Raw genomic sequence first — 9141 nt, 5'->3', positions numbered from 1 at the left:
TTTAAATCTGTAGAGATGTCTTTTTCATGTATGTGAGGTGGACTTTTGATTTCATCTCTGGGACAAAGTTTGAAGTTAGTTTGTGACTCTGGCATAGAAAATGAAGGAAACCCTTGTAATGGACTGCTCATGTAGGCTTATTATAAGTGTGTGTTTAATTCCCTCATGTGAATTATATTTTGAATCATTACCACTCAAGAGTCACCAGGTTTCATCTACTTAAGCTCAAGATACTATGTGGAAAAGCATTCTAAAGTCAACTTGCCAAATATCACTTTAATCCTTGAGTACTTAAATACAAATATTAAGCCAGAAATTAGAGCTTTCTGGTCCTTTTCTTTTGCTTCTATCACATTAAATTAATAGACATGGTAACAGACCTACATTATATATCAAAAGAACAATGTTTTTAGATCCATAGCAGAGGAAAAGAGCCCAAATTTAGCTCTTGTATGCCTTTTTTTTTGCAATGGAAAAAAAAAATCCATGAGACAAAGGGGTAAGATCACCTCTTATGATTAGAGTGGATCAGAGGTAGGCAAAATGATGCTCAGTGAACACTGGAAACAAATGACACCAGGATGCTGAGTCCAATTCATTCCTTTCTTTTTCCCTGGACTTACCATATTGAACTGATAATTTTTCCGTTAAGTCTTCCCTCAAAATGGATAGTTGTCCATATATAATTCCATCCCAAATGCTCCATTACAAATGGATTATAAGCATTTAAACTTTTGTCAGAGTGATGAATCTTTCTGGGTGTGTCCTGGAGAAAACCAGGGAACTTCAGAATTTACATTTATCCACTTGGTGTTTTGCAATAAGGTTCTGAAATGGAAATAACAATATATCAGGCCAATTCAGGAATGAAAAATTTTTTTTTTAATTTTTTTTTTCAACGTTTATTTATTTTTGGGACAGAGAGAGACAGAGCATGAACGGGGGAAGGGCAGAGAGAGAGGGAGACACAGAATCGGAAACAGGCTCCAGGCTCTGAGCCCTCAGCCCAGAGCCCGACGCGGGGCTCGAACTCACGGATCATGAGATCGTGACCTGGCTGAAGTCGGACGCTTAACCGACTGCTCCACCCAGGCGCCCCAGGAATGAAAATTTTAAAAATGCCAAATTCTAGCATGCACATTCATAGTGTAAACCTGAGTGACCAGACCAGGACTACATTCTTTTCTAGCCCAATTGAGTTCCAATAATGAAATAAGATTAAGCTATAGAAAAAAGAGGCTTTGTTATGGAAGGAGAATGGAAGGAAGTTTATCATTCTGTAGAATCTTGTCTCTAATATTTTTCTATATTTGACCATGTTGTAGACATATGAATTTGACCACTTGTTAAAAAGAGTACAAATTGGCTAATTGGCAAATGTAGCAGTAATATTGATAAGAGGATTTTATTGGGGTACCTGCATGGCTCAGTTGGTTAAGTGTCTGACTCTTGATTTTGGCTCAGGTCATGATCTCACAGTTTATGAGATCAAACCCCACTTCAGGCTCTGAGCTGACAGTGAGGAGCCTCCTTGGGATTCTCTCTCTCCGTGTCTCTCTGCCCCTCCCCTGCTCACTTGCATGGGCACACACACTCTCTGTCTTTCCCTCTCTCTCTCAAAACAAATAAACATGAAAAAAAAATTAAGTAAGAGAATATTATTTATTATGCAAATTATATTTTGCAAAATACACAGATAACTGCTAAGGTCATTGGCAGAACTCAGAAATTCCAACCCAAAGTATACATGGGAGGGTCTTTTGTGTGATTGTGCAGTGCTCTTAATTTAGTAGCCAGACCTCAGCAATAGAAATAAAATGCTTACTCTGCTACGGGAATATAGTAAAGCCAGCCACAGAGGCAGTCATCATGTTTTTTGAAAGGCAAAAATAACATATCAGCACTATTTTTATCTTTTTGGTGGAAGGGATTTTGCTTCTGATTAAAAAAAAAAAAAGTAGCTCTTATCTTTCAGAAGAGAATTCCCTAAATAATAATTTGTTACAAAAACAAATATAAATATATAGCATTATAATAGTGGAATACAGTCTTTTTTTATTTTATTTTATTAAAAAAATTTCTTTATGTTTATTTTTAATAATGAGAGACAGAACGTGAGCAGGGGAAGGGCAGAGAGAGAGAGGGAGACACAGAATCTGAAGCAGGCTCCAAGCTCCAAGCTATCAGCACAGAACCCAATGTAGGGCTCAAACTCACAGAACATGAGATCATGACTTGAGCTGAAGTCAGATGCCTAACCGACAGAGCCACCCAGGCGCCCCAGGGGAAGAGATTCTTAAATGGTCTTATCTTTCCCCCTTCTTTGTTCCTTTGTGTCAGAAAGTAGGAGTGTCCCATTAAGTATATCACTCTTAGTTCTAGAAGTAATAACACTGTCTTTGTTCACTACTACTTGTTTACTACAGTAAGACGTCTGTGGGTAACAGTGCTAATCTTAACCGCTGCCCAATACAAGAATGCCACCCTCTGTCTAGGCACATACCTTCTATCCAAGTATACATAAGGTCAAATGAAACAATAACCAACAAAAGATCAATAGAATAATGGTCCAAGCTAAATTCTATGGCAGAATCATTTTTTTGTAACTGTAAAAGTACAATTATTCTTTGTGGTTAAAATTATGCAGCCCTTAAATAACTCTGAGTAAATGAATTATGTGCCATTAAGAGATTTCTTGAAAAGTTTTCATTAGCTGTAAAATAAAATAGCTTTAAGCTTTAGAATGTTCTACTCAGTTGGAGACTCTCATGTCTTTGTGATATTCTGGTGACAATTTCTATTCTAAGTGTCAAAAACAACTCTGCTATCTGGAACAAGTCGTATAGTATTCTCTCCTTTTAATATTCTAATCGTGAGGTGTGAAGTGAAATGGTTGCACAGTGTAATGGTGGTAAAGAAGTGGAGTGTCAATGAGACGGGGAAGGTGACAGACTCAGAATAGGTCCCTGAGGTGCTCTCCAAGTGCACTGGATAAAGATTCCCCTGGGAAAATTTTCTCATTAGTTCTCAGACACAGTTCAGTAATTCAATAGCACCAGGTTACCATTAGTCATAAGACCAAAATATGTTACTTTCCATGCTTTAGTTCCTTTATTTGTGTATGTCATTTTCAGACCGAAAATTATTGAGCCCTACTCTCATGCAAAGCTACTCAGTAAATTGTTTACATACTGAAGTGTGATACATGACAAGCAAATTCCGCATTTTTTATTATTGTTGTATGATACAAATTCAAAGAGAAATTGATGTTTCAAATAATTCTAATGATACTTCCCCAAGTAACTCTCAATTTCTTTATGCCAGAATTACTAAACATGCACACGTGTGCACATACTCGCGTGCATATTCATTTTCATAAAAAAAGCAGGAAGGATTCAGAAATAATTGTTAAGGAAAAGATCACATTTTTAAAAAGCTTTCTCACCCGTATTTATCTGACTTGTGAAGTAAACTTTTCTCACTACTTTAAGGAAGTCTATTTTTAAAACCAATGTACCTTCTGGTGATGTGTTCTGTTTCAGAAATTACAGTGTTCTTTCTAAAATCAAGAAGTATTGAATGATGTACTACACATGTGAATATAAAATATTCATATTTTGTGCTATAATAGAGAGGAAACTCTTAAAGATCCTGGTTGTTAGTTAATTTGCTATATAATTGCTGAGTAAAGATGTTAAAATGCATAGATTATAGTTCTACATGCTTTATATTTCCTTGTCATAAATGATATGTACTTTTTTCTATGCTATGAAAGTTAACTGCACTCCCACTCCACAACTGAAAGCATAATGGGTTAGGGGGTTGTCTACCTCATTACTCACCAGGTCAGAAAGAAAGGAGTATCCACCCCCATCGGTTATTTAAATCCTCCTGGTTACATCAGGGAAGCAATAATGAAATATCTGAAAATGAAAATTAGATACAATACCAACAGATTATTGTAGATTTTTGTATTTCAGAAGACAGTTCACCGAATTTTACTTTGCATATTTTGCAGTGATGATCATTCTTATCTTTATTATTTATTAATTTTATTTTATTTTATTATTATTTTTTGATCATTCTTATCTTTAAAAGGTAGCTAGGGTATGGTATTGCCAAAAAATTACTTAATTAGTAATATATTCTAGTGGAAGTATAATTTAAGTGCATCCACCTAAACATCATGACAGATTGGAGAGGAAGGTAATCTTTGGTAATGCAAACTATGTTTCTTACAAAGATAAAATGTGATAGGTAAGCTGCAAGAGGAAGTTATCTATTAGAAATAGTGAAAGAATAGACTTTTCCAAATGAATTGGTTAAAAACAATTCCTAATAGAAACATGCTCCTTTCAAAACAGTAATGATAAGGATTCCAAACAAACCATCACATACTTCTGTTTATGTGCTGCCCATAGAGTTATTGTTGAATTATGAATTGTAAATATTTATAAGTGATTCATATTAAAGAAGTTGTCAGCTGCAGCTACAGTTCTTCACCTTCTGTCATCCCAACTATCAAGGGGGCTGACTCAATCGCTTTCTTGTCAGGCTACCTTTCTTCCCCAGAATACTCAATTCCCAAAACACAACAAAATATAAATGAATGGAAAGTGCTAATGACCCATGATTGCCAAGAGGTATTAAGTTTGTAAAGGTCCTTTGCTGACTAAATTTTAAATGAGCAAAATCGTTTCCCAAGGCAAATCTTTATATTTTTAGTAGATGTCCATTGAAAAGAAATACATATTATTGTCTTCTCTCTGCTTTCCTATGATAGGAGTCATAATCAGCTTTTAACGACTCAAGTATATGTAGCTTATTCCCTGTTTATTTACAAGATCTATGCTCATAAAAGCTAGACTAATAAAAATTATATTTTAGTTGAGGGGAAAATGGCTTGAAATTATAAGATTTGGAAACATGTATTTTTTGGAAGTTAAAGGCATATTTTAAATCTTTAGGGTCAGGATGGTACCATTTTCAACAATTAAAAGTTTTATGTTTAGCAAATAATGTGGATCAGTTCCCAAGTCTTGTAATTTCATGCTATTTCTCCTTTATACTGTCTTAAAAATGCTACTGATGACAAAACTGTTGTTTCTAATGACTTTGAAGTCTAAACTTTGATTTCTTTATCAATTTTGTCTTGGGTTGACGCTGTTGTGTTTCTCCTGACCTAGTGTTTTGTGATACATTTTCATGCCTGATTAGAATCTTTTCTAGGAAAGAGAGATGGATGGTCACTGAAATCATAGCCTCAGAGGTTCAAATGTTTGGATACAAGTGAAAAAAAGTTTCCATTGTGTTTGTTAATTCAATCACTAATTTAGGAAAATAAAGCTTTAGCTTAAATTTTATGTTGTGAAGAATTGCTTATATCTGTATATAATTTTGTATACACAAAAATTAAAATCAATAGTGGAAACTTAGCAGAACAGTTAAGGAGTATTCTTTTTTGTTGTTGTTGTTTGTTTACTTATTTTGAGAGAGAGCTAGAGCTCTCAGGTATGCTAGTGCTGGGTTGGGGGGATAGGTGGTAGGGAGGGGCAGAGAGAGAGAGAGAGGGAGAGAGAGAGAGGGAGAGAGGATCTTAAGCCCTACAGGGGGAGCTAGATCTCAGGAACCCAGAGATCATAACCTGATCCAAAATCAAGAGTCAGATGCTTAATTGACTGAGCCACCAGCCGCCCCAGTTAATGAATACTTTTTGATCAAATCATTAGATCTTCCTGAAAGGAGGCTCTGTAAGTAGGAAATCATTGGTTTTCCCATATTTTCGGTGTAAGCTAATGGCAATGTGTTAATCTTTAAGTTTCTGTCTCATCTTTTAATTTCTATATGAAATAGCTCTTAAGAATCTTTCAGCAATTTCCTTTATTATTACACAGCACTGTGACTTACAAGCACTCACAGATACTCACATGTAAGCAGACTCTATACATGTACACACATAAAGTCAGGGCCAGCTCAACAGATGTGCTCCCGTGTGGGAATCATATCACTTTTTCTGAAACACTGAAGGCATGACTTTCAAGTAGTTTTAAATTTCAAATCAGCTTAGTCCATATTTAATCTAGACATGTTGGTTTAACACCAAGCCACACCAGACCTTTTAAAGTTCAGTGGCTGTGATATAAAATTCTTCACTGTGTTGCACCAATAAATTGAGAAGTGCAGTATAATTCTCCACTATCACTGGAACCATTGTGAAATGAAATAAAGACTTTGATATTGGCCCTCACTCAGGTGCTCACTCTTTCACAGTTGTATTCAAAGTGTGTGTTCACAAAAGTTAATAAAAACTCACGTAGATGATGCATAGTTGATGGAAGTAAGTGGTAAAAAAAAAAAAAGTTAACTCCACCATTGTCTTCCTATTGGTCACTTTACATGCCAGTGGGTTAAAAGATGCTGAATTCCTTTTCTCTGAGGACCACCTTTATAACTGAGTTATTTAGTTTTTTATTTTTTTAAACTAAGCAGCCAAAAGAAAGAGCCTCTTGACACTTCCAGCAAGTATCTCAGTTCTTTTCATATTGTCAATAGCTCCACTGATAGCACTGTTCTTTTGACAGCTAAAAGCAGATGTGGGGGTTAAGTATGGGAGCAATTCAAATGTCCATAGTAAACTGCAGGGGGGCAGAGAGAGCTCAGAGAGCAGCAGCTTTAAAGTAATTGACTAATACAGTAAGGATATTAAAGTCATTTAGTGCCAAAAGGGAACACACTGATCCCTGACCCTCAGCCACTTTGGAGTAATCTAGTATTCAATCCAGCGTGTAATGACTGCCAGGCCTGTCAATCCTCCAGGCTCTCCAGTCAAATGCCTGTGGCTACTATTGGCTTATGGTAAAAGGACAGAAATGCAAGGAAATGCCTCTCAATCAGCCTATGATGTGATAATGTTATTGCTCCAATGTATTCTATATTGTCCCTGCATAGTTTAATCTGTTGAGACCCATGTCAAAAATTGCCCTTGTTCCCCAGAGGTCTTTACTCAACCTTTTAGTAATACAAGTGGATTTGAAAGGAAAGGGGGTAACTAACTTGATGAATTGTTTCCAGCTAATACATACATATGTGTGTGTGTGTGTGTGTGTGTGTGTGTGTACATACATACATACACACACACACACACACACACACACACACACACACACACAGTCAACTGTGGCTTAAAGACTATCCATGCAGGGTATAAATTAGAAATTTGCTACTAATTTGACTTGTAAACCTTTCTTTTTCTTTTACTCCAGCAGGCAAACTATTTTACAATAAAAAGTGTTGGAAAAAAAGAAGTATTGACACAGAAATTTATTTACACGGTGGCTGATTCACATTCAGTGCATGTGCCAAAAGGAGTTTTAACAGGGGAAGATGTCAGAAAAAAAGGTTTACTTGTTTCTGCTACTTCAAGACATAAGAGTTGGCAAACTTCTGGGAAGCTTCCATTTTAAATGAGGTGTTTTGCATTTGGAAAATATAATTATTGCTACAGGCTGCAAATGAAAAAAAAAAACACCTAAGAGAGTACAGGAAATTGCCTTTTTTTGTTATTTTGATTTTGCTAATTAAAGCACTAGAAATTGACCCAAAGTTGAAGAATCAAATTGGAATAATAATTATTCAAATCTTATTTTATTATCTTACAAAGATTCTTTGTATTTCTTAGTCATTCCCCCCATTTACTTTTTAAAAACCTACTATATAGAGTCTTTGGAAAGAGGCAGCTCCAGTGATGATAATGCACTATTATTTTTAGAGGACATTAAGGTTACATAGGGAGGCATTTTGCCTATTTCTGTTATGTAGGACTTTGCCCAGTTCCCACAGGGAAGGTGCTATACAAAACGAGAAACAAAGAGGAACATCTGTTTGTTCGTAAGTTTGAAATAACTTTGGTGTCGAAAACAAATGGCTGTCCCCCTCTACCAACCTGTCCTCTGGCCATTCAGCACTCTAAAATGATTAATCAATGTATGATTGTATTCTAAAAACCATTCTGCACATGTTACTTTTCCCACTTGAAGTATTTGGAATTTGTATACAATCTTGCCAAAATATAAGAGACAGGAAAATCTTACTTTTGTGTTCACTGAATTCCCAGACCTTAAGGGCAAAATGAATGCAGGAGGAATCCCATCAGGATGTCTCAGGCAATTTTTCATTAGTATCCATGACAAGCTGTTTCACCACAGGCTATTGTTTTCATGGAAAGTTCAAATACAGTAGGATGGGATATGGTGTGCTATTAACACATAATGGTATGATTATTACCTATCTTATATATATATGACCTTTGTCACCTAGAACATTGATACTCTTCATTATGATGTACCATTGTAGAATAAGAGGAATGGTTGGGTAGCTTTAGAGTTCTTTCTGTAGTTGTCTAATTATCTGTTTAAAGTTTTCAAAGCTTTCCTAAGAGGTGAACTAGAAGGGAAAACCAAATAGGTCAGAGAATCATAGGGCTTTAAAGGGCCTTGGCATTAATTTGTCTATTCCTTTTACATCCTGGCATCAAATAGCTAAGCTATTTCTGGTGAGGGTATATTTTATACAAAATTCCAAAATTTAGCATCATGTCTATCTGCAAAAAGCATTATGACTATAAAGGAATAACTTGATTCTACAAGCAGAACAAAAAATCAGTCATATAGCTACACATTGTATTAAAAGCTTCTTCAATGAGTTGAAACTTATTTTTTCCTACAGTCTCCTTATGAAATTCAATGAGTCACTTTTCACTTTTTGTATAATAACTTTATGTTCCTAATGACAATTGTTAAGTATATATTTAGTTTTCTCTAGAATGAATGTGAGTAAAGCATCATTCAGTTTGGGTTAATTGAGTAAGTTCTCCTTTAGCTTCAGCAGAATTAAGGGCACATATCTTATCTTCATTTCTCATAGTCAATATGTGGTTGAAAAAATTTCATTCCTTCAGCAAATATGGAATTTCAGTTCTGCACATGGCATTATGCCAAGCTCTGTAAGGGGTATAAAGAAGAATAAGATGTGATCCCTAATTTCAGAAAGCTTACAGACCAATATGGTGGGTGAGACACTAGACAAATAACTATAGCACACAGTTGAAAGGGGAGAAGGTAACTAAAGTTTATTAAGCACCTA

At 35.5% G+C, this 9141-nt stretch overlaps 1 long non-coding RNA gene across 1 annotated transcript; it reads right to left on the bottom strand.

The window, feature by feature from the left end:
• Positions 1–256: 256 nt before the first annotated feature.
• On the bottom strand, positions 257–8246 carry LOC123607671. Its single transcript, XR_006716846.1, has 3 exons — positions 8091–8246; positions 3843–3923; positions 257–828 (listed from the first exon to the last, which is right to left on the bottom strand). It is a non-coding gene; the product is annotated as an uncharacterized LOC123607671 (long non-coding RNA).
• Between the last annotated feature and the right edge of the window lie 895 nt (positions 8247–9141).

This window comes from Leopardus geoffroyi, chromosome A2 (assembly GCF_018350155.1).
Source record: "Leopardus geoffroyi isolate Oge1 chromosome A2, O.geoffroyi_Oge1_pat1.0, whole genome shotgun sequence".
Classification (NCBI taxonomy): Eukaryota; Metazoa; Chordata; class Mammalia; order Carnivora; family Felidae; genus Leopardus; species Leopardus geoffroyi.
This window is presented reverse-complemented; position numbering and strand designations above follow the sequence as displayed.